Genomic DNA, 20,462 nt, shown 5'->3' with positions numbered 1-20,462 from the left:
TCCGAAATTTGCTCCTTGGCCCCTTGAATGAGAAAAATATGCAAACGTGGCCCCCGAGTGAAAAGGTTGGACAAGTCTGTCATGGACATACTGACCCCAGTGTGCTCTAACCAGTACTGTGGGTGAACACCCATCGTGGGATGAGCGTTCACATGCCACCCAATATGTTGGATTCTTAGGTGCCCATTTTATGCTTGTAAAATAGGCATAGAATGATCCATTTTCTGGGTTTATGTATTCCTTTTGGGTGGAGCCATGAACATCATTGTATTTAGATTCTATGTCTGTGAGTTTCTCTAGAGGGCAGTAACCTGGGTAGATAAGCTTAGCCACTGAGTAGTTACCATTCAATAAGCTCTTTTAAATCATATGGCACAATGGACTCGTGCAAAATGAAGGAATTGTGGATGCCACTATACTGGCTTGATTCTGTTCTTGTATACTCAACCAGCTGTATATTAATGAAATGGAAGCCTTTCCTGTTCATGTAGACCACAGGCCCACTGTTAGGGACCAGAATAACACGATATGTGCTATCAAATCTGACACCTGCTACAAGTGCAGTGCCCTTTTGTGCTGCTGTATCCTGGGAAAGTGATGAAAATATTCTCCAGGCAACAGGTCTTCCGTCACTTGATTCATTTGCATGCAGAATACTGACTTATTTTTATTCATTCACACAGGATGTGGATGTCATTGGCAAGGCCAGCATTTATTGCTCAATGCTAACTGCCCTTGAGAAGGTAGTAGTGAGTCGCCTTCTTAAACTGTTGCAGTGTGTGTGGTGAAGGTACTCACAGTGTTGTTAGCTAGGCAGTTCCAGGATTTTGACCCAGCAATGAAGAAACAAAAATATAGTTCCAAGTCAGGATGGTGTGTAACTTGAAGGACAAGTGAAAGTGATGGTGTTGCAAAGTATCTGCTGTCCTGACCTTCTAGGTGGTAGAGATTGCAGGTTTGGGAGGTGTCGCTGATGAAGTCTTGGCAAGTTGCTGCAGTGCATTTTTTGATGGTACACACTGGATGGGTGCCAATCAAATAGACTGCTTTGTCTTAGTTAATGTTGAGCTTCTTGAGTGTTGTTGGACCCTCACTCATCCAGGCAAGTGGAGAGTATTCCATCACACTCCAGACTTGTGTCATGTACAGGTAGATGGTGGACAGTCTTTGGGGAGGCAATAGGTGAGCCACTTGCTGCACAATACCCAGCATTTGACCTGCTCTAATACCCATTGCATTTATGTAGTCAATCTAATTAACGTTCTGGTCAAAAGTGAGCTCCTAGGATGTGAATGGGGAACTCAATAATGACAATGCCATTGAATATCAAGGGGAGATAGTCACTGCCTGGAACTTGTGTGGCATGTTGTTACTTGTCACATATAACCCAAGCCTAAATGTTGTCCAGGCCTTGCTGCATGCAGGCTTGGGCTGAATCATTATCTGAGGAGTTGCAAATGGAGCTAAACACTGCACAAACATCAGCGACAACCCCACTTCTGGCTTTATGATGGAAGGAAGGTCATTGATGAAGCAGCTGTAAATGGCTGGATCTAGGACATTATCCTGAAGAACTCTTGCAGTACTGCCCAGGGACTAAAATGATTGACCTCCAACAACCACAACCGTATTTTGTTTGTGCTTGGTATGACTCCCTTTATTCTGATTGACTTCAATTTTATATACTTAGTTGAAGATACACTCAGTCAAATGATACCTTGAGGCAAAGGGCAGTCACTCTCAGTCCATCTCTGAATATCAGTTATTTTGTCCATAATTGGAACAAGACTGTATTGGGGCCTGGAGCAGAATGGTCCCAGCAGAACTCAAACTGAGCGTCGGTGTGCAGGTTATTGCTGTGTAAGAGCCGCTTGACAACACCGATGATGACACCTTCCATCACGTTACTGATGATTGAGATTAGACTGAAATGTCGGTAATGAGCTGGATTTGATTTGTCCTGCTTTTGTGGGCAGGACATACCTAGGCAATTTTCCATTTTTTCAAGTAGAATCCAGTGTTGTAACTGTACTGGAACAACTTGACTAGTTTTGGAGCATTACAGCTGGGAAGTTATTGAGGCCCATAGTCTTTGTTGTATCCAGTGTGCTCAGCTGTTTCTTGACACACCTGGGGTGTATCAAATTGGTTGGAGACTGGCATTTATGATGGTGGGACCCTCTGGAGGAGATGGATATAAATCATTCACTTGGCACTTCTGGTTGAAGATGGTTGCAAATGTCTCAGCCTTGTCTTTTGTACTGATGTGCTGGGCTCTGCCATGACTGAGAATGGACACGTTCATGGAACCTCCTCCTCCTGTTTCATTGTCCATCACGTGATGTGGCAGGCCTGCAGAGCTTTGATTTGATCCTTTAGTTGTGGATCACTTAGCACTCTCTGTAGCATGCTGTTTCTGCTGTTTAGTATGCATATAATTTTGTGTTGCCACTTCACCAGGTTGGCACCTTATTTTTAGGTTTGCCTAGCGCTGTACCTAGCAATCTTCCCTACACTACTCACTGAATCAGATTTGATCCTCTGGCTTGATAGTAATGGTAGAATGGGGGATATGCTGGGCCATGAGGTTACAAATTGCGGTTGAATACAATCCTGTTGCTGCTGATGGCACACAGTGCTTCATGGATGTTCAGTTTTGAGCTGCTGGATCTGTTTTGTATCTATCCTGTTCAGCAAGGTGGTATGCCACATAACATGATGGAGGGTCTCTCAATGTTAAGACAGAACTTAATCTCCACAAGGATTTTGCAGTGGTGTCCTGGACAGATGCATCTGCGACAGGTAGATTAGTGAGAATGAGGTCAAGAGACTTTACCCTGAAGTCAATTTTCTCACCAGCCCCTTCAGGCCCTGTCAGGCACACATGTCCTTAAGGACTTGACCAGCACAAGTAGTGGTACTGCCAAGTCACTCTTGATGATGGTCATTGAAGTCCACCAACCAGGGACATTTTGTGCCCTTCCTGCTTTCAGCATTTCTTCAAAGTGATGTTCAACATGGAGGACAATAGTGTTAAAGCAAAAATAAAATCAGGGACGTTGACATGGAATTAAGCTGCGTGAGGCTGACTGAAATTAGGAGCTGCAATAAAGTTTTTGCACACTTGATCAAGACCTCCAAAATGTTATAAAAATCTCTGTTGAATTCAGATTCATTGAGACACTCAGTACATCAGTACTGAATCAGCCTTCATCTGCATCAATGATGAAAACCATTGTCTGAAGACTCTTTAAGGGAGTTTAACATCTTGTTAAAATAACCAAGTGATATGTCATGATAATGCGGAACAAAGGGTTAAACCCCAAACACTCTTTACTCTCACAGCCGTGAGTTCCTAATCTCAGCCTTACTGTTGAAGGGGATTGCTGACCATAGGTCAGATATTTCCAGACAGAAAGGAAAGGAAAGTTGCACGATGGATCATCATTATGGCACTGCCCTACAGCTCCTGATGGCTGGTAACTATCTGGGAGCAGTTTGTTTTCTTATCTTGGCTTCAGAAGGTGCACAGACTAAGAGGCCAGAAGAATTGTGAAGAAAATGGAGGGATGTTAATACCTTCAGAAAAATAAATGAATTGATGAAGCTGCCCCAGTCCACAAAATAAGGCATTGAAAATTGATGAATTCGAAGATTGAATTAATCAAGTGCTCTTTGGTGAGAGGCTCGGTTGCCTTCCGTGGTTACATTGCTGTGAGCATGGTAGTTAACTAGAGATTTCCAATGTATTTTGATCATTTGAGCTATGAGTTCTCAGCCGTGTTTCTGTCGTTGTTGGCTGGGCAGAAAAGCATGATCTAGAAAGCTACAAAATTAGGGCTGGAGGACACAATTTTTATGTATCAAGTGTGAGGGTTTTTTTGATTATATGATTTGACCTACAGTGACTTCCTCCCTCCCGGTGCGGGGAGAGAGATGTCATTGATTTCCATGCTATAACACTTAATTCTCTTTGGAAGCCAATAAAGCATATTTTTCTATCTCTTTTTAAAATTAAATAGTGGCATTGAGTCAATGATATATGCTTCTCCGGAGCGGCAAACGATAAATATCCATTTTTAAATATGATCTTGTTTAGTATTCACCACTTGAAATGAATATATTAGTTGCAACCATTGGCCTCTTCAGAATTCTACTCACTTCTCTGAAAGGCACAATGATTCACAAGATTACTGCAACAGCCTAAAAACCGTATGTGCCTGAAATACTCAAAAGGTCTGCAGTAGTTTAAAATGTGTCATTCAGACGGACTATAAAATGACTGACATTCCTTTAAAATGAATCAATTATGTTGTAAAAATGTTCAAGGAGGCAGTGATTAATATGACAATTATGATCTAAAATTAATTGTGAAAATCAAAATCTAGTTCAATTCAATGAATCGCTTGTTTTGGAATGTAATACATTTTGCACACACTATGTGAAATCTACCTTCCCTCGAGTCCAAAGCAGTCTGTTACTACACCGGACAGGTGAAATCATATCTTTCTGATGCAGTATAATAAACTATAATTAAAATAAAAATGTGGGCAATAATTACCACACAACCATTGTATATTAAAATATCTTAGTCCACAGGACAGGCTTTACCTTACCTCCCATGGTACAAAACCCTTTATCTTGCTTCCAAACATTTTTCCTCTGCCTACATGGCCAACTCCCGTCCTTTGTTTCTTCAGCATTAACATCCTGCCCTTCAAGATGTTATTCAGAAGCTTTGAGTCCACTTCCGCAACACCTCTCTGTCTCTTTTAGCAATCCAACGGCTCTGCTACACTTGCCAACCGTCTGGCTGACAATATACTTCCTTCAGCTTAAACGCTGGCAAAGCTGAAGGCGTTTTCTTTATCTTTCGCCAGCATTTTCATGCCTCTGGCCTTGACTCCATCAAACTTCCTGGCTGTAGCCTTAGACTAAGTGAAGAGTGTGGAGCCATAGTGTTTTGCTTGTTCCTAAGCTCAGCTTGCTCCTTCATATCTGCTTCATTACCAAGGTTGCTTTTTTGCACCTCCACAGCATTGTTTACCCATACCCAACACCTTCCTCCAAAGCTGTCTGGGTCCATTCCTTCATCACCTAGAGGTCCAAATTCTGCCTTGCTATCATGACCAACCTCCTTGCCTCAACCCTCTCTAACAGCCACACCCACCGACATGCACGCACATGCACATACACATGTGCACATGCACACGCATGCTGCCCACGCACACACTATCTTGCACTGACATCTTGCCAATCCTTCCCATGCTGCAGTGGTTCCTGGCACACAGTGAGTACTAGAATTCTCTTCCTCACTTTCAAATCTCTCCATGCTCTTGCTCCACCTCACCTTACTGACCTCATCCAATCTTGCATCCTTACAGACACACACTCAATCCTCTAATGTTAGGTTCCTCCTTGTCTCCTGCTGCTTCTGCAGCACCAGTGGTCATTGCTCACTCAGGTAATATGCTCGTGCCTTTGGAATTTTTTACCTACTTCCCTCTGCCTTGTTACCTCCCTGTGTGGCCGGGATTTTCCAGCCCTAATAGTGGTGGGTTTAATGGTGGGCGGCGGGGGGAGCTGAAAAATTGATTTCCCACCAGCATGAAATGATGGCGGGAACATGCGCTCTTGCCCGTCATGGCGGGTCACCATTTGTGATACAAGCCAGTGTGAAGCCGTTTTGCATCCCGTTAATGAGGTGCAGATGAAGGCCCAACCAGAATTGTCCCCTCCTGTCCAATTATCCTTGCTGCCAGTGGGATATCACCCCGGTCCAGAACAGGTCCGGATCAATGTGGCGTGGACATGTCAGCACTCATCTGGAAGAAGGCCTGGGGCAGCTTGCTGAGATTGGAAGATGGAGGCCTCCTGCGACTGTGGACCCTGAAACACCACGTGCAACAGTGGCTGGGTGGAGCATCAACCACTGGATTTTCCTACTGCTGGAGCTTCAGAGTGTGGATCTTCTCACTGCAGGTGGACGGTTGCATGAGATACTGTTGGGCGGTGATGGTCTGTGCTGGGGCTGGTGGATTAGACAGGGAGGAGAGTAATGAAGAGGTGGGGCAGGTGTGGAGGCTTAGAGAGAGGAGCGGAGGGGGTTGGAGGTGGTAGATGGAAGTAACACCTGATTCTGGGGGTAGGCAGGATGAGGGGGGCTTGTCTATTGTCATGTGGGTGGTCTCCTTGGGAAGGTAGGAGATGTGGACATTCACCTGCATGGGATGGAGGGTGATGAGGGAGGGTTGTAGGGTAACTGTGGGGAGGTCTAAGTTCACCCCAGGAGTGTTGATGGTTATGGGGGGTGCGGTGGAGGATGTGGGTTACAGGGAAGGTTGGAAGGCGTTGGACTCTACTTGAAAAGTCACACGGACCAAGGCTGCTTGTAACTACCTCGAGCCTCGAGGTGGAGATCTTGAGATGCTGCAATGGAATTGGGGTCATTGGAGGTGGGTGGAGTGCCAGGTCAGCCCAACTGGACAACTGAAGGGGAACCTTAGCACATAGCACTGACAATGCAGATGCCTTTCAACAGAGCATATGAAGGGCAAAGGCTGAGTGTGCACGGGGCTCACAAGGGCCTTGGCAAAGACCCCTGCCTCCCTGTACCTGCATAGACATAGACCCAGCCTTGGGTGTGCCGCTTGTTATATGATAATGTGTGTGCCTATATGCCGTTGTAATGTAAAGGTGCTCAGTGGAGCAAGGGTTAATGTGGGGCTGGAGAATAGCATTGCCCATGGTATGATTTATAGAGTCACATGATAATAGAGCTGTATAACAATCTAGAAGAAATCTGCATGGAGACAGCAGCACCATGCATGGCATTAACTGGCATCTGTGGTGGTTAAATAGTAACAATAAATGGTTAACAAAAACAGAATTACCTGGAAAAACTCAGCAGGTCTGGCAGCATCGGCGGAGAAGAAAAGAGTTGACCTTTCGAGTCCTCATGACCCTTCAACAGAACTGAGTAAAATTAGGAGAGGGGTGAAATATAAGCTGGTTTAAGGTGGGGGGGGTGGTGGGGGGAGAGAAGTTGGGGGGGCGGTGGTTGTCGGGACAAACAAGCAGTGATAGGAGCAGATAATCAAAAGATGTCACAGACAAAGGAACAAAGAGGTGTTAAAGGTGGTGATATTACCTAAGAGAATATGCTAATTAAGAATGGATGGCAGGACAGTCAAGGTACAGCTCTAGTGGGGGTGGGGTGGAAAGACTGACAGGGCATTACAGGTATAGATTTAAAAATAATGGAAATAGGTGGGAAAAGAAAAATCTATATAAATTATTGGAAAAAACAAAAGGGAGGGGGAAGAAATGGAAAGGGGGTGGGGATGGAGGAGGGAGTTCAAGATCTAAAGTTGTTGAATTCAATATTCAGTCCGGAAGGCTGTAAAGTGCCTAGTCGGAAGATGAGGTGCTGTTCCTCCAGTTTGCGTTGGGCTTCGCTGGAACAATGCAGCAAGCCAAGGACAGACATGTGGGCAAGAGAGCAGGGTGGAGTGTTAAAATGGCAAGCGACAGGGAGGTTTGGGTCTTTCTTGCGGACAGACCGCAGGTGTTCTGCAAAGCGGTCGCCCAGTTTGCGTTTGGTCTCACCAATGTAGAGGAGACCGCATTGGGAGCAACGAATGCAGTAGACTAAGTTAGGGGAAATGTAAGTGAAATGCTGCTTCACTTGAAAGGAGTGTTTGGGCCCTTAGACGGTGAGGAGAGAGGAAGTGAAGGGGCAGGTGTTGTATTTTCTGTGTGGGCATGGGGAGGTGCCATAGGTGGGGGTTGAGGAGTAGGGGGTGATGGAGGAGTGGACCAGGGTGTCCCGGAGGGAACGATCCCTATGGAATGCCGCCAGGGGGGGTGAAGGGAAGATGTGTTTGGTGGTGGCATCATGCTGGAGTTGGCGGAAATGGCGGAGGATGATCCTTTGAATGCGGAGGCTGGTGGGATGATAAGTGAGGACAAGGGGGACCCTATCATGTTTCTGGGAGGGAGGAGGAGGCATGAGGGCGGATGCGTGGGAGATGGGCCGGACACGGTTGAGGGCCCTGTCAACGACCGTGGGTGGAAAACCTCGGTTAAGGAAGAAGGAGGACATGTCAGAGGAACTGTTTTTGAAGGTAGCATCATCAGAACAGATGCGACGGAGGCGAAGGAACTGAGAGAATGGGATGGAGTCCTTACAGGAAGCGGGATGTGAGGAGCTGTAGTCGAGGTAGCTGTGGGAGTCGGTAGGCTTGTAATGGATATTGGTGGACAGTCTATCACCAGAAATTGAGACAGAGAGGTCAAGGAAGGGAAGAGAAGTGTCAGAGATGGACCATGTGAAAATGATGGAGGGGTGGAGATTGGAAGCAAAATTAATAAATTTTTCCAGGTCCCGACGAGAGCATGAAGCAGCACCGAAGTAATCATCGATGTACCGGAGAAAGAGTTGTGGGAGGGGGCCGGAGTAGGACTGGAACAAGGAATGTTCCACATACCCCATAAAGAGACAGGCATAGCTGTTTTAACAATAAATGGCTCATGTTTAAACATACAAGTCTCAAGATCTCACCATTGAGACATCAAAGAAACCCCTAACACAACATGGTGGCAGTGGTTGGATGAAAGGTGACATTTAAACAATGAACACAGAACAGAATCCCAATATATGAAAAGCCTGACAGGAGAGGCATGTACCTAAGAAGAAGAATTGAAGAAACAGTTGAAGAAGCTTCACTACAGACTTGGAAGTTGAGGAATCCACCAGAGTGAGTGGGGATCCATTGCAAGACCCTGAGTGACGCAGCCTGAAAACACCTTGTCAGATCACAAGGCAGGGGCAAAATTACAAAAATTCCAAGATCCTAAGTGACGCAGAGTCAAAGAACCTAGTCAGTTCATAGGACAGTGAGCAGAAATTACAAAAAAGAAGCTGTTATTCCATTAAAGAATAGGTGGCAGTCCTGGGCTCAGCAGATTGCAGAAGCTGGAAGACAGCCGCAAGTAAAAAAAAAAACCTGCAAAAATAAAGGCAGGCAGAGCAGAGGAAAAGCTGCAGAGTAAAGAGAGAAACCGGTGTAGCACAGGAAAAAGCCTGCAGAGTTTAAGAGAAAGGGAATCCTTTTCAGTCAGGTCTCTGGCTTCTTGTCAGGGGAACGAATTGCTGCTGTTTTAAAAGTTCCTGCAGAGTTCAAGAAAAGGAAAAAGCCGGAGAAACTGCTGCAGTATTTTCTTTAAAAACGTTTAAAAAAAACAGCCACACTCGCAGGGACCCTGTCGAAGGTGAAAAAGTGTGGGAAAAACACAAACAAAGAAAGCGACAGGCTGCAGATAGCCTGAGTGAAAAAGATGGCCACTGCACAGATAGCCTTAAAGGGGCAGCGACACATAAAGCAGTACAAGGGGGAAAAAAAAATCCATGGATAGAAAATTAGAAGAGCCAGATGCATTTTGGAAAAGGAATTGGCTAAACCAGACCTAAGAGTGGAAGTCTTAGGGAAGACAATTTTTAGTTTAAAGGAGAATTATAGGATTAAGTAAGGAATCAGAAGAAGTACAAGTTAATAAGTTTTTATTCGTGTTTTGTTCATTTGCGGATGAACTCCACAGCCAATGTACAGATCAATGCTCAACAATATTTGGTGAGATATTCATAGAATCACAGAATATCACAGTGCAGAAGAGGCCCTTCGGCCCATCGAATCTACACCGACACGTGAGAAACACCTGGTGTTAAAATATTAAAAGGCTTTGACAGATATTTTAAACTCCACATTGGGGAGAGCGCAGACCCTAGAAAAAAAGGTCCAGCACACCCCCAATAAAGTGCCCATGTGCACCAAAAGACTCCAGAGCGAGGGCAACAGAAAACCCCAGAGACAGGGAGACAATATTCAAGTAAACAACAAAAATAGTTACCGACTATGTCAGTGCAATCAAAAGCACAAGCTGCAGAGTTTAGTGCAGAAGAAGCAAATGGCTGAGAGGCAGCCGCTAGTCTTAAGAATAGTTTTTTGAAAATGCTGACGCGGTACCCAAACTGCAACAAAGATAGCAGTGCGGAGTGAGTAGGTGGCTATGAATGTAGGAAAGCTATCTGAGGTAGCTTAAAAGGCGCAACACCTGCAAAAAGTAAATGAAGCCGTTCTACAGGAAAATGTTCGCAAGAGATGAACTGGAAGATTTGAAGCGCAAGATTTGAGCTGAGTACATACCTTTGAAAAAGCACAATAAACTGAAGTCTTTAATGAACTAAGCTGTTCACGATCTGAACAAACAAACTTCAGAAATGGCACAAAGGTATCAGGAGGAAATAATGACCTTCAATTCCACAGTTGGCAAATCAAAGAAGGAGTTGGGTAAACTCAACCAGATGGGCAAAACAGCAGGCATAAAAGGCACGCAAAGAAGTTGCGATTCTGAAAGATTCCGTGAAGAATCAATACGTAGCCAAGTAAAAACATGAGGAGCTAAAAAGGATGTTGAATACTACTTCTGAAAAAGCTGTGTTAGAATTATCAGTAGCAATGAAACGATGCACTGAGCGAGTTGGCAAGAATTCAACAAGAAAATAAACAGTTGAAAGAACAACTGATTGTCCTTCAAGATCAAATACAAAAGGAATGAGTAACCATTCAGCAACATGAAGAAATGAAGACTGTCTTAAATAGCAGAATGGAAGCATAGCAGAAGAAACTCGAGGAGACTCTGTTGAACTACAAGAAAACTCAAGATGAAGCAAGTGAACTTTGCAAAGAAAAGGAAAACCTGTTGAAAGACCTTCACACGCTACAAGAATTCCTTAGGACCAAGTTTGCACCTCTGGAAAATTACGAAGAGAAGCAAAATGAATTTAACATCACTCTGAACAAACTGAGGAACTGAAGTTGGCAGAGAAGGCTCAGCAATGTTCAATATTCCAGGAGGAAGCCAAAAGCTACAAGAAACAGTCTGAAGAGCTGAAGAATCAGTTGAATGAAACTGAGGAGGCATTGAAACGAAAAGCCGTTGAACTTTCCAAACTGCGAGTGGATAATGAGCCATGAACAGCACAGTTACAGAACTGAAACAAGTTAACACTTCACCAGAGACAGACCTGGCCAACAGTGAAACCAAAGTGAAAGACAAGGACAAAGTTAAGCTGCAGACAGAGAAAGAAAAGACAGAAATGACATCGGAAAATGTAAATCCGTAACCGAAGCGCAAGGAACTATGAGAAGAGAAAGCACTGCGTGTCTCAGACTTACTGAGCTGGATGAAAAGATTCATAAGCTTGCAAAACAAATAGAAAATAAAACAGCATACAAATGTTTGGCTGTAATTGTGAAACAAGTGGAAATGAAGATTCCATTTGTGAAACGTCAACATCCAGCAAGAACATGGTGGACACCATGGAGGAAGAAAATCAAACCTACTCTAGGAATGAATGGAGTGCATATTTCCTCAGGAAGGAACAGGACAAGCCCACAGTGTCCGAAAAAAGCAGATGAGTCGTTAATAAAGAGAAACGCAACTCGTAGGAATGCAAAAAGGGAATCAAATGGAGATAACCAAGTACCAGAAACACAGAGTACTACTACCATTCCTCCAAATGTGACAGAATGAGATGAGGAATAACTGTCAAGCCTCAAGAGCGTCTGAATTTCGAAAGTCAGAGACTTGGGGCGGGGCGAAGGGGTAGCAAACAAAGATTGTATTGCAAATAGTTAAACTCCATTTGAAGAGAGGAAATATTTCTTTTGAGAAGAAAGGGGGATGTTGTGTGGCATTGTGTGTACCTGCATACCATTGTAATGTAAAGATGCTCGGCAGAGATAGGGTTAATGTGGATCTGGAGAGTACACCACCCATGGTATGATGTATAAAGTCACATGGTAATAGACTGGTAGAACACTCTAGAAGGAGCCTGCATGGAGACAGCAGCACCATGCATGGCATTAACTGGGATCTGTACATAGTTAAAGACTACCAATAAATGGTTCATATTTAAACATACAAGTCCAAGATCTCATCATTAAGACAGCAAACAAACCCATAGTACAACATTCTGAAGACGGTGGTGGGTGGGGGGGGGGGGGGGGGGGGGGGTGTGCACAGGCTCAAGGACTACGAATTTCAATTAAACCACATTAGACCTCATTAAAATGCAAGTGTACTCTATTTACAGAAGTGTAAGAACATTAACAATTATAGTGCACCCATGCAACCACCTGTGAAATCATATCTTCTTCATCTTACATTCCCTACCGCTTCTTTTAGGTGCTCCCCTGACATCTGCAGCAGGGGCAGAGGCAGCCTGTTGACCAGTTTGTCCTCTTGTCTTGGATGACTTTGGCAGGAGTTCTCTGGACACCCGAGTCCTGGAGGACTCCAGCTTACTTTGGCTGTCCTGCTGTGGGGCATCTTCTCCCTCTGTTATCACAGAGGACGAAGCTGAAGTGGTCACAGGCAAGAGGGATTCTGAAGGGTTGGACACCCTCAGTGAGTCCTGAGCAGAGGTTCCAGGGGTGTCCAACAGCCGCTCCCCCTCCCTTTGGATGCCCGAGAACCTCTGCCTGACTCCTTGAGGAGAAGGGGCACCTGGAGTGAGGTCAAGCTGCCCCACCCTCCCTCTCATGTAGTCACAGAATAGTCTCAGCCATGGCTACAACAATGGAGTGCAGGTCTGCATGCATCTCAGACAGAAACTGGGCGTTTTGTGGATGAGGTTCTCCATGGCGTTTGCCCTCCTCTCCATGGAGACCTCCATGCATGCACAGGTCAGAACCACTTAATCAGAGAGCAGGCGGCCAGACTCCTCTGCCTCGTGCCACTCTGTTGAGGGCCTCCACCATCTCTGCTTGATCTTTCCCTGCCTCTCGCAGCATCTCGGGCAGGGCCAATCCCAGAGGTTCGTCATTCGACTTGGACATCGCAGAAAATCCCCGACTGCATAATTAATTAACAGCATCGTGGGATTTGGTGCAAATTCCCACCGCCCTCTGGGGCGGGAAACACTCCCATTTCCCGCCCCCCCGATACGGGACTTAGGCCCGGAATGGAAAATCTCAGCCTCTGTTTTCAAAAATTCTCACAGAATTCTTCTTTTTCCATCTTACTCTCTGCTCTGAGAGCTACTGGCAATAGCCTGGCTCCATGATTCATTTTCAGTGTAGTCAGTTAGATCAACATGTACCAATCTCTGAAAGAATAAAATCCATATTAGTGATTTCAGTTCTGGTTTAGAATGATTGAAGAAATGCATTCCTAACGTATCATTATGAATCTTGCAGAAATTTGTTATAGAATCATGATCAGGTTTATCTGTCATGCTTTTACAATATCTCCTTTGCTCAATTCTTTTATTTCTAAGTACCCTGTACCACCTGGCAGCTAGTGTTCTGTGATATGGATGGGCTCCACACCTTCATTATAAGTTTTTCGGAACAAAGGTTCCTGTTCTCCCAGGGACAGTGAATCCTGGAATGGATCTTTGACAGACTGCTTCTCCGAGTTTGGACCTTTAGCAGCCTGGATCTATAGACTAATCCCTGTTTGGGCCAGTTCTGATAGCTCTCCTGTATTGCTGTCATGAGGGAGAGCAGGTTCTTGGAGCATTCTCTTGCTGTTCCATTGAAAGCAGTATTAAGATATTAGACCCCACCACTGAACATCAAGCCATTGTTTCCAGGACTGTCACTGACCTCATCTCCTCTGGAGATCTTCCTCCCACAGCTTCCAAACTGATAGTCGCCCAACCTCGGACAGCCCGCTTCTACCTCCTACCCAAAATCCACAAACAGAACTGTCCCGGCAGACCGATCGTGTCAGCCTGTTCCTGCCCCACGGAACTCATTTCTCGTTATCTTGACTCCCTTCTCTCTCCCCTTGTCCAGTCCCTTCCCACCTGCATCCGTGATTCCTCTGACACCTTACGTCACATCAACAATTTCCAGTTCCCTGGCCCCAACCGCTTCCTCTTCACCATGGACGTCCAATCCCTCTACACATCCATCCCCCACCAGGATGGTCTGAGGGCCCTTAGCTTCTTCCTTGAACAGAGGCCCGAACAATCCCCATCCACCACTACTCTCCTCCGTCTGGCTGAACTTGTTCTCACACTGAACAATTTCTCCTTTAACTCCTCTCACTTCCTCCAAATAAAAGGTGTGGCTATGGGTACCCGCATGGGCCCCAGCTATGCCTGTCTCTTTATGGGGTATGTGGAACATTCCTTGTTCCAGTCCTACTCCGGCCCCTTCCCACAACTCTTTCTCCGGTACATCGATGATTACTTCGGTGCGGCTTCATGCTCTCATCGGGACCTGGAAAAATTTATTAATTTTGCTTCCAATCTCCACCCCTCCATCATTTTCACATGGTCCATCTCTGACACTTCCCTTCCCTTCCTTGACCTCTCTGTCTCAATTTCTGATGATAGACTGTCCACTAATATCCATTACAAGCCTACCGACTCCCACAGCTACCTCGACTACAGCTCCTCACACCCCGCTTCCTGTAAAGACTCCATCCCATTCTCTCAGTTCCTTCACCTCCATCGCATCTATTCTGATGATGCTACCTTCAAAAACAGTTCCTCTGACATGTCCTCCTTCTTCCTTAACCGAGGTTTTCCACCCACGGTCGTTGACAGGGCCCTCAACCGTCCAGCCCATCTCCTGCGCATCCGCCCTCACGCCTTCTCCTCCCTCCCAGAAACATGATAGGGTCCCCCTTGTCCTCACTTATCACCCCACCAGCCTCCGCATTCAAAGGATCATCCTCCGCCATTTCCGCCAACTCCAGCATGATGCCACCACCAAACACATCTTCCCTTCATCACCCCTGGCGGCATTCCGTAGGGATCGTTCCCACCGGGACACTCTGGTCCACTCCTCCATCACCCCCTACTCCTCAACCCCCACCTATGGCACCTGCCCCTTCAGTTCCTCTCTCCTCACCGTCCAAGGGCCCAAACACTCCTTTCAAGTGAAGCAGCATTTCACTTGTATTTCCCCTAACTTAGTCTGCATTCGTTGCTCCCAATGCGGTCTCCTCTACATTGGTGAGACCAAACGCAAACTGGGCGACCGCTTTGCAGAACACCTGCGGTCTGTCCGCAAGAAAGACCCAAACCTCCCTGTCGCTTGCCATTTTAACACTCCACCCTGCTGTCTTGCCCACATGTCTGTCCTTGGCTGCTGCATTGTTCCAGTGAAGCCCAACGCAAACTGGAGGAACAGCACCTCATCTTCCGACTAGGCACTTTACAGCCTTCCAGACTGAATATTGAATTCAACAACTTTAGATCTTGAACTCCCTCCCCCATCCCCACCCCCTTTCCATTTCTTCCCCCTCCCTTTTGTTTTTTCCAATAATTTATATAGATTTTTTCTTTTCCCACCTATTTCCATTATTTTTAAATCTATAACTGTAATACCCTGTCAGTCTTTCCACCCCACCCCCACTAGAGCTGTACCTTGAGTATCCTGCCATCCATTCTTAATTAGCACATTTTCTTGGATAATATCACCACCTTTAACGCCTCTTTGTTCCTTTTGTCTGTGACATCTTTTGATTATCTGCTCCTATCACTGCTTGCTTGTCCCTACAACCACCCCCCCCGCCAACTTCTGTCCCCCCACCCCACCTTAAACCAGCTTATATTTCACCCCTCTCCTAACTATACTCAGTTCTGTTGAAGGGTCATGAGGACTCGAAACGTCAACTCTTTTCTTCTCCGCCGATGCTGCCAGACCTGCTGAGTTTTTCCAGGTAATTCTGTTTTGGTTTAAGATATTAGTGATTTGATTTACTGGTGATTGCTGATTTGTGGGAGAATGTATTTAATAAGATTTTTAAGATCTCTAAGCTTCTAAGGAAGAAGAGTGTACCAACCTCTGAGATGCCAGAGAGCTGGAGAGACGCCCCAATTGCCTGTTTTTCTCTTTTTTCTCATTTGCTGGTTCCAACTCCACATTCTAGTCACTGATATTTATCTGTAAAGGCAGGATGCCTTTAATCACAACGCACTCTGCCTACTCCACCCTTCTCCCACATAGTTTCTGGGGAAATCTGAACTTGATCCTCATCATCTGGTGTTCCCAGGGCTTGAAGGTAATTAGTAAGTGTTTTTTTTCAGCAGAGGCACTTAGTGAGCTGGAAGCCCCCCCTGTTTTGTGAGAGATTTGCAGATGTTCCTCCAATGCCACTCACCGCATTAATAAATATCCATTCTTCTGCTGCCATAGAGGATGGCATTAGACTTTGCTACGGTCAAAGCCATCTGCCATATATGGCCTGAGGTTTTATTCAGAGTCTCCATAAGTATCTCCCTCTTCATGGCTGGATGTCCCAGAACTATCTGTTCTAGAGCCAGGGTTTGGTGCTTTCTGCTGAGGGACATCAAGTTCCTCTTCCACATCCTCTGGCTTCTTTGTGCACTGTAACTCACCAATGACAATTCTTCATCTACGCTATCTATTTCACTTTTAGCGCGATGGAGGCAACAGGGGTCTTGCCCACTGAATGGAGAGACAGCGAGAGCCCCACCCACCTCCTTTCGGGAAAGCTCACCAAAATAAATGCCAATCAGGACCTTAACTGGGTAGCGATGGGCCTTACCTGGGATCAAGGCCCCCAGGGGCAGAAGTCCTGCTGGCCAATCAGAGACTGGCAGCTCTTCATTGCTTGGCAGCACCACTGGGAAGGCGGTGGCTGCTGCCAGTGCCACATCCACCCAAGGCCCAGGATCGCCAACGAATCTGGCACAGGTGAGTGATGGCAGGAGGAGGGGTGGGGTGTCGTGGGTTAAGGATCTTTGGGGTGGGTGGAGAGCGGGGTCGGCAGAAAGGGCAGGGATCAGCTCTCAGCAGGCCTCTCTCTTCCTCGTGCCGAGTCTCTCGATCAGGCATTGAGTGCCTTTGAATGAGGGAACCCCACCCCCACCCGCCAAAACTCTGGGAGCCCGCAAGCAAACATGCCAGGGTTTATTTTTAGGCTTTGTGCAAGCCCAGTGCCATGACTGCCACTGAGTGAATAACAGTGGTGGGAGGACGAGGCCCTTAAGTGGGAATTAATTGCACACTTAAGAGCCTTAATTAGCAGCGGGAAGGCCATCTATGTGCCTTGCCACCACGACTTAATCGGGGAAGCGGCAGGAAGGGGGTGGGGTCACCAACCGCCACCCTCCCCTGATTAAATGCCCCCTGCCACCAAACTCACCACTGGGAAAGGGGGGGGGGGTGCATTCAATTCCACCCTTTGTGTCTCTTTCTGGGCTGCTGGATGCTTGCGATGGGGTGAACAGGTGGGGAAATTTTCTGTCGTGTAAGTTTGGAAATGCTTTGCCATCTTCCATTGAATTTTGACTTCTTGCTTCTGTGAACTGTAAATAATTACTGATATGATACACACAAATTTTTTTTAATTTACAAAAATTCAGGTGGCCTGCTAAACTCTCCAGGATTGCGGGGCCTTTACTTTCCTGTCTTCTACTGCTGGTGAGAATTTGCTCCCAACGACCTCGATGGCCTCTTAGATGTTAACACCTTGATGTCTAATGGCCCTCTGCCTGACATACTCAGTTATTATGAACAATTGTCCCCTGCATGAAGAGGGAACTGGTTTTCAGGTTCTGCAACGTTCTCAGAACCTTTACTTTTCCTTGTTATTATCTTTCAAAATTTCAAAGGGAATATTGAAGGCTGCGTGAGAACATCGACATGAAAGGTGGTGTTTCACAAGACATGTATGCATGGATACACATGAGGGAAGGTGACTCGGAGAGATCCAGGTGATAGAGTAACTGCAGCTTTTAATTTTGTGATCACTGTGACACCCCATGGAATAGTGCTGGTGCACGGATGGCGTGCAGAGAACACTTGTCTCTGTGTTTCTCTGACATTAATCAGTCTTGACATAAAGCTGCTGTTGCACCTCCCTGTGCTGCTCTTGTCAGATCATTGAACTTTCTGCGACATTGCAGGGGTGTCCTGCTGGTTTGAGATATTCAGTTGTTGGCAGTGCCACTTGCTTCTAAAGATCTTGCAGCACTCGCAGGCATTTCAGATCTAATACCACAAAATTGTGCCTCTGCCTTATTTCACTTGAGATGTTTGTTGTGAGACAGCCTTTTGGTAAAGCTGAGTTATTTAAAAATCCAAGAGGGAAACTTTAAACAACTGTCATAACCTATATCTTAAGTGGTATGTTTGAGATGCAATTCTAAATTCAAGAATCAGACCACCAGTTGTTGAGAGTTTTATATTAAATTAAATGAAACATTTTATTAATTTACACAAGTTAAATATATACATGGCTACAAATTACTACTATCGTAACTTTTATCAAATTCCCAAACTAATCTCCATTAAGGCAACAGCAACCCATAGACTTAACCAGACACACGGCAAAGCATTTTCACTTTATGAATTCAAAATGAGGTTCCTGTCACTTTGGTTTCTGTGGAGGCAGTTGTAAACTCACAGCTACTTTCATCTTACATTGCCTCTGCCCTGCACATACAAAAACTGCTATCGGTTATATCCAGCACATCTCACTTAATGTAAATGCTCATTGTATCACCAGCCTCTTTGAACTCCACCTCTTCTAACAATAAAACTCCTTTCATTGTACCAATTTTATTAGTAATATAAACATATTGCTTGGTCTCTGCTAGCTAGGTGCCAGATTTCACTCCACTTCTTGAATGCTCTATTCAAAAAATGCAACTGCACCTCTACCTCTCTTACATCTCAAAACTAGTACACATCAAAGCACCCAGACCAGCTGGCTTTAATCCAATTAAGACACACCCACAGAATAAACCTCTATTTTAAAAGAAAAATATTTTCCAATAATATTCATATACATTAATAGCTTCATGACATATTCCAAATCAGTCTTACTAAAATTTCCTGCTGTTCTTTTCCTTTCACTTGCTGTTGCCATCTCCATTTACTGTCGCTGTCATCTTTAAGGGCAGGGTGCCTTTAATTCACAACTTGCTCTGCCTTTTTCACCCACCTCCCACAATTTTGCCAGGCCTCTTAAGACATTTCAGGCCTATTATTGGTAGAGTTGATGACTACAACTCACTCAATATCATTCTAATCAGAGAAGGATGTAGGGATGAAGAAGGATGAGGCATTTCCCCGAGGGTTACCCTTCCTTTATATCCTATCCTATTCAGTCACAATGTCACCAGGATGCAGCCCCATGCTAGAAATTATGCAAAGGCTGCTTGTCAACCAGCTGTTATGAGGACTTCCTGTTCACACTTTGGATCTTTCTATCCTTGGTGGCATTGCAAAAACAGCAAGGGCCTTATAATGGGGACTGTCCCATCAACTCAAGTGATAAATGAGACCATCAACAATTGAAGCAGGAGAACATGTAAGAATGTGTTGGGAAACCTTAAATACATGTAACTGGATGCACCAACCTGTAAAAATAAAGTGGATTTACTTTTAGTGTGTGATACCTTTGCAATATGTCACAATTTCATTGTGAAGAAAAGAAAACATTCATTGTCTAAACTTAGGCAATTGCCTGACTCTTATATAGCTCCTGTGGATGCTTGGAAGGAACCTGTGACACTGAAGCTGAACACAGCGGTGATCTCACTGCCACTGGGAGTGCATGGCAGATGGTTGGCTGGTGCAAGTGGCTCACCTTGATCTTTGAGTTTTCCTCTCATACACTGCTCCTCTAACATTACCATGTAGCTGACTGCTCCCCTGGCATTTCCCTAACTGGCTTTGTTGTACTGTACCCACTGAGTTGGCTGGTACTAGAAACAAATCCAAAAAGAAAATGAGGCAAAAAACTGGGTTGCTGATTTGCTTCCAAACCATTTTTCCTCTTGCAATAAAAGTTAATATAATCCACCCCATGAGCGAAATGGCTTCCTTCTGTTACAAATATCTAAAGGTCAATGGAAAATGAAATCTCACAGAATGTAAAATGCTCCAGCGGCTCGCCATCACCTGCTTTGAATTATTATCCAGGATGGATTTCAATCCCCATAGTCTGTTGGCCAATAGCAAAATGTTTAATAAGTGTGAATTTAGTTCAAAATGGCCTTACTCTTTACTTTTATCCAATCATTAAATTAAAGATATCCTAATTAGGAAAGGATATAATTGCATTAGCTCAGAGACGGTCCACTTGACTGATTCCTGGGATGAAGGGGTTAATACCTTACGAGGAAAGGTTGAATAGGTTCGGCCGATGTCAATTGGAATTTAGAAGATTGAGAGGTGAGCTTATTGATAGATGTAAGATCCTGAGGGGACTTGACAGGGTGGAAACTGAGAGGATGTTTCTCCTTGTGAAAGAGACTAGAACTCAGGGGCACAGTTTAAAAATAAGGGGCCTCCCATTTAAGACGATAATGAGAGAGCGACAGAGAGTTGTTAATGTGTGGAATTCTCTTCTGCAGAGTGCAATGGAGGCTGGATCATTGCATACTTTTAAGGCTGAGTTAGATT

The sequence above is a fragment of the Cetorhinus maximus genome, chromosome 18 (assembly GCF_964194155.1).
Source record: "Cetorhinus maximus chromosome 18, sCetMax3.hap1.1, whole genome shotgun sequence".
Lineage (NCBI taxonomy): Eukaryota > Metazoa > Chordata > Chondrichthyes > Lamniformes > Cetorhinidae > Cetorhinus > Cetorhinus maximus.
The sequence above is the reverse complement of the archived record's forward strand: the minus strand, read 5'-3'. Positions refer to the sequence as shown.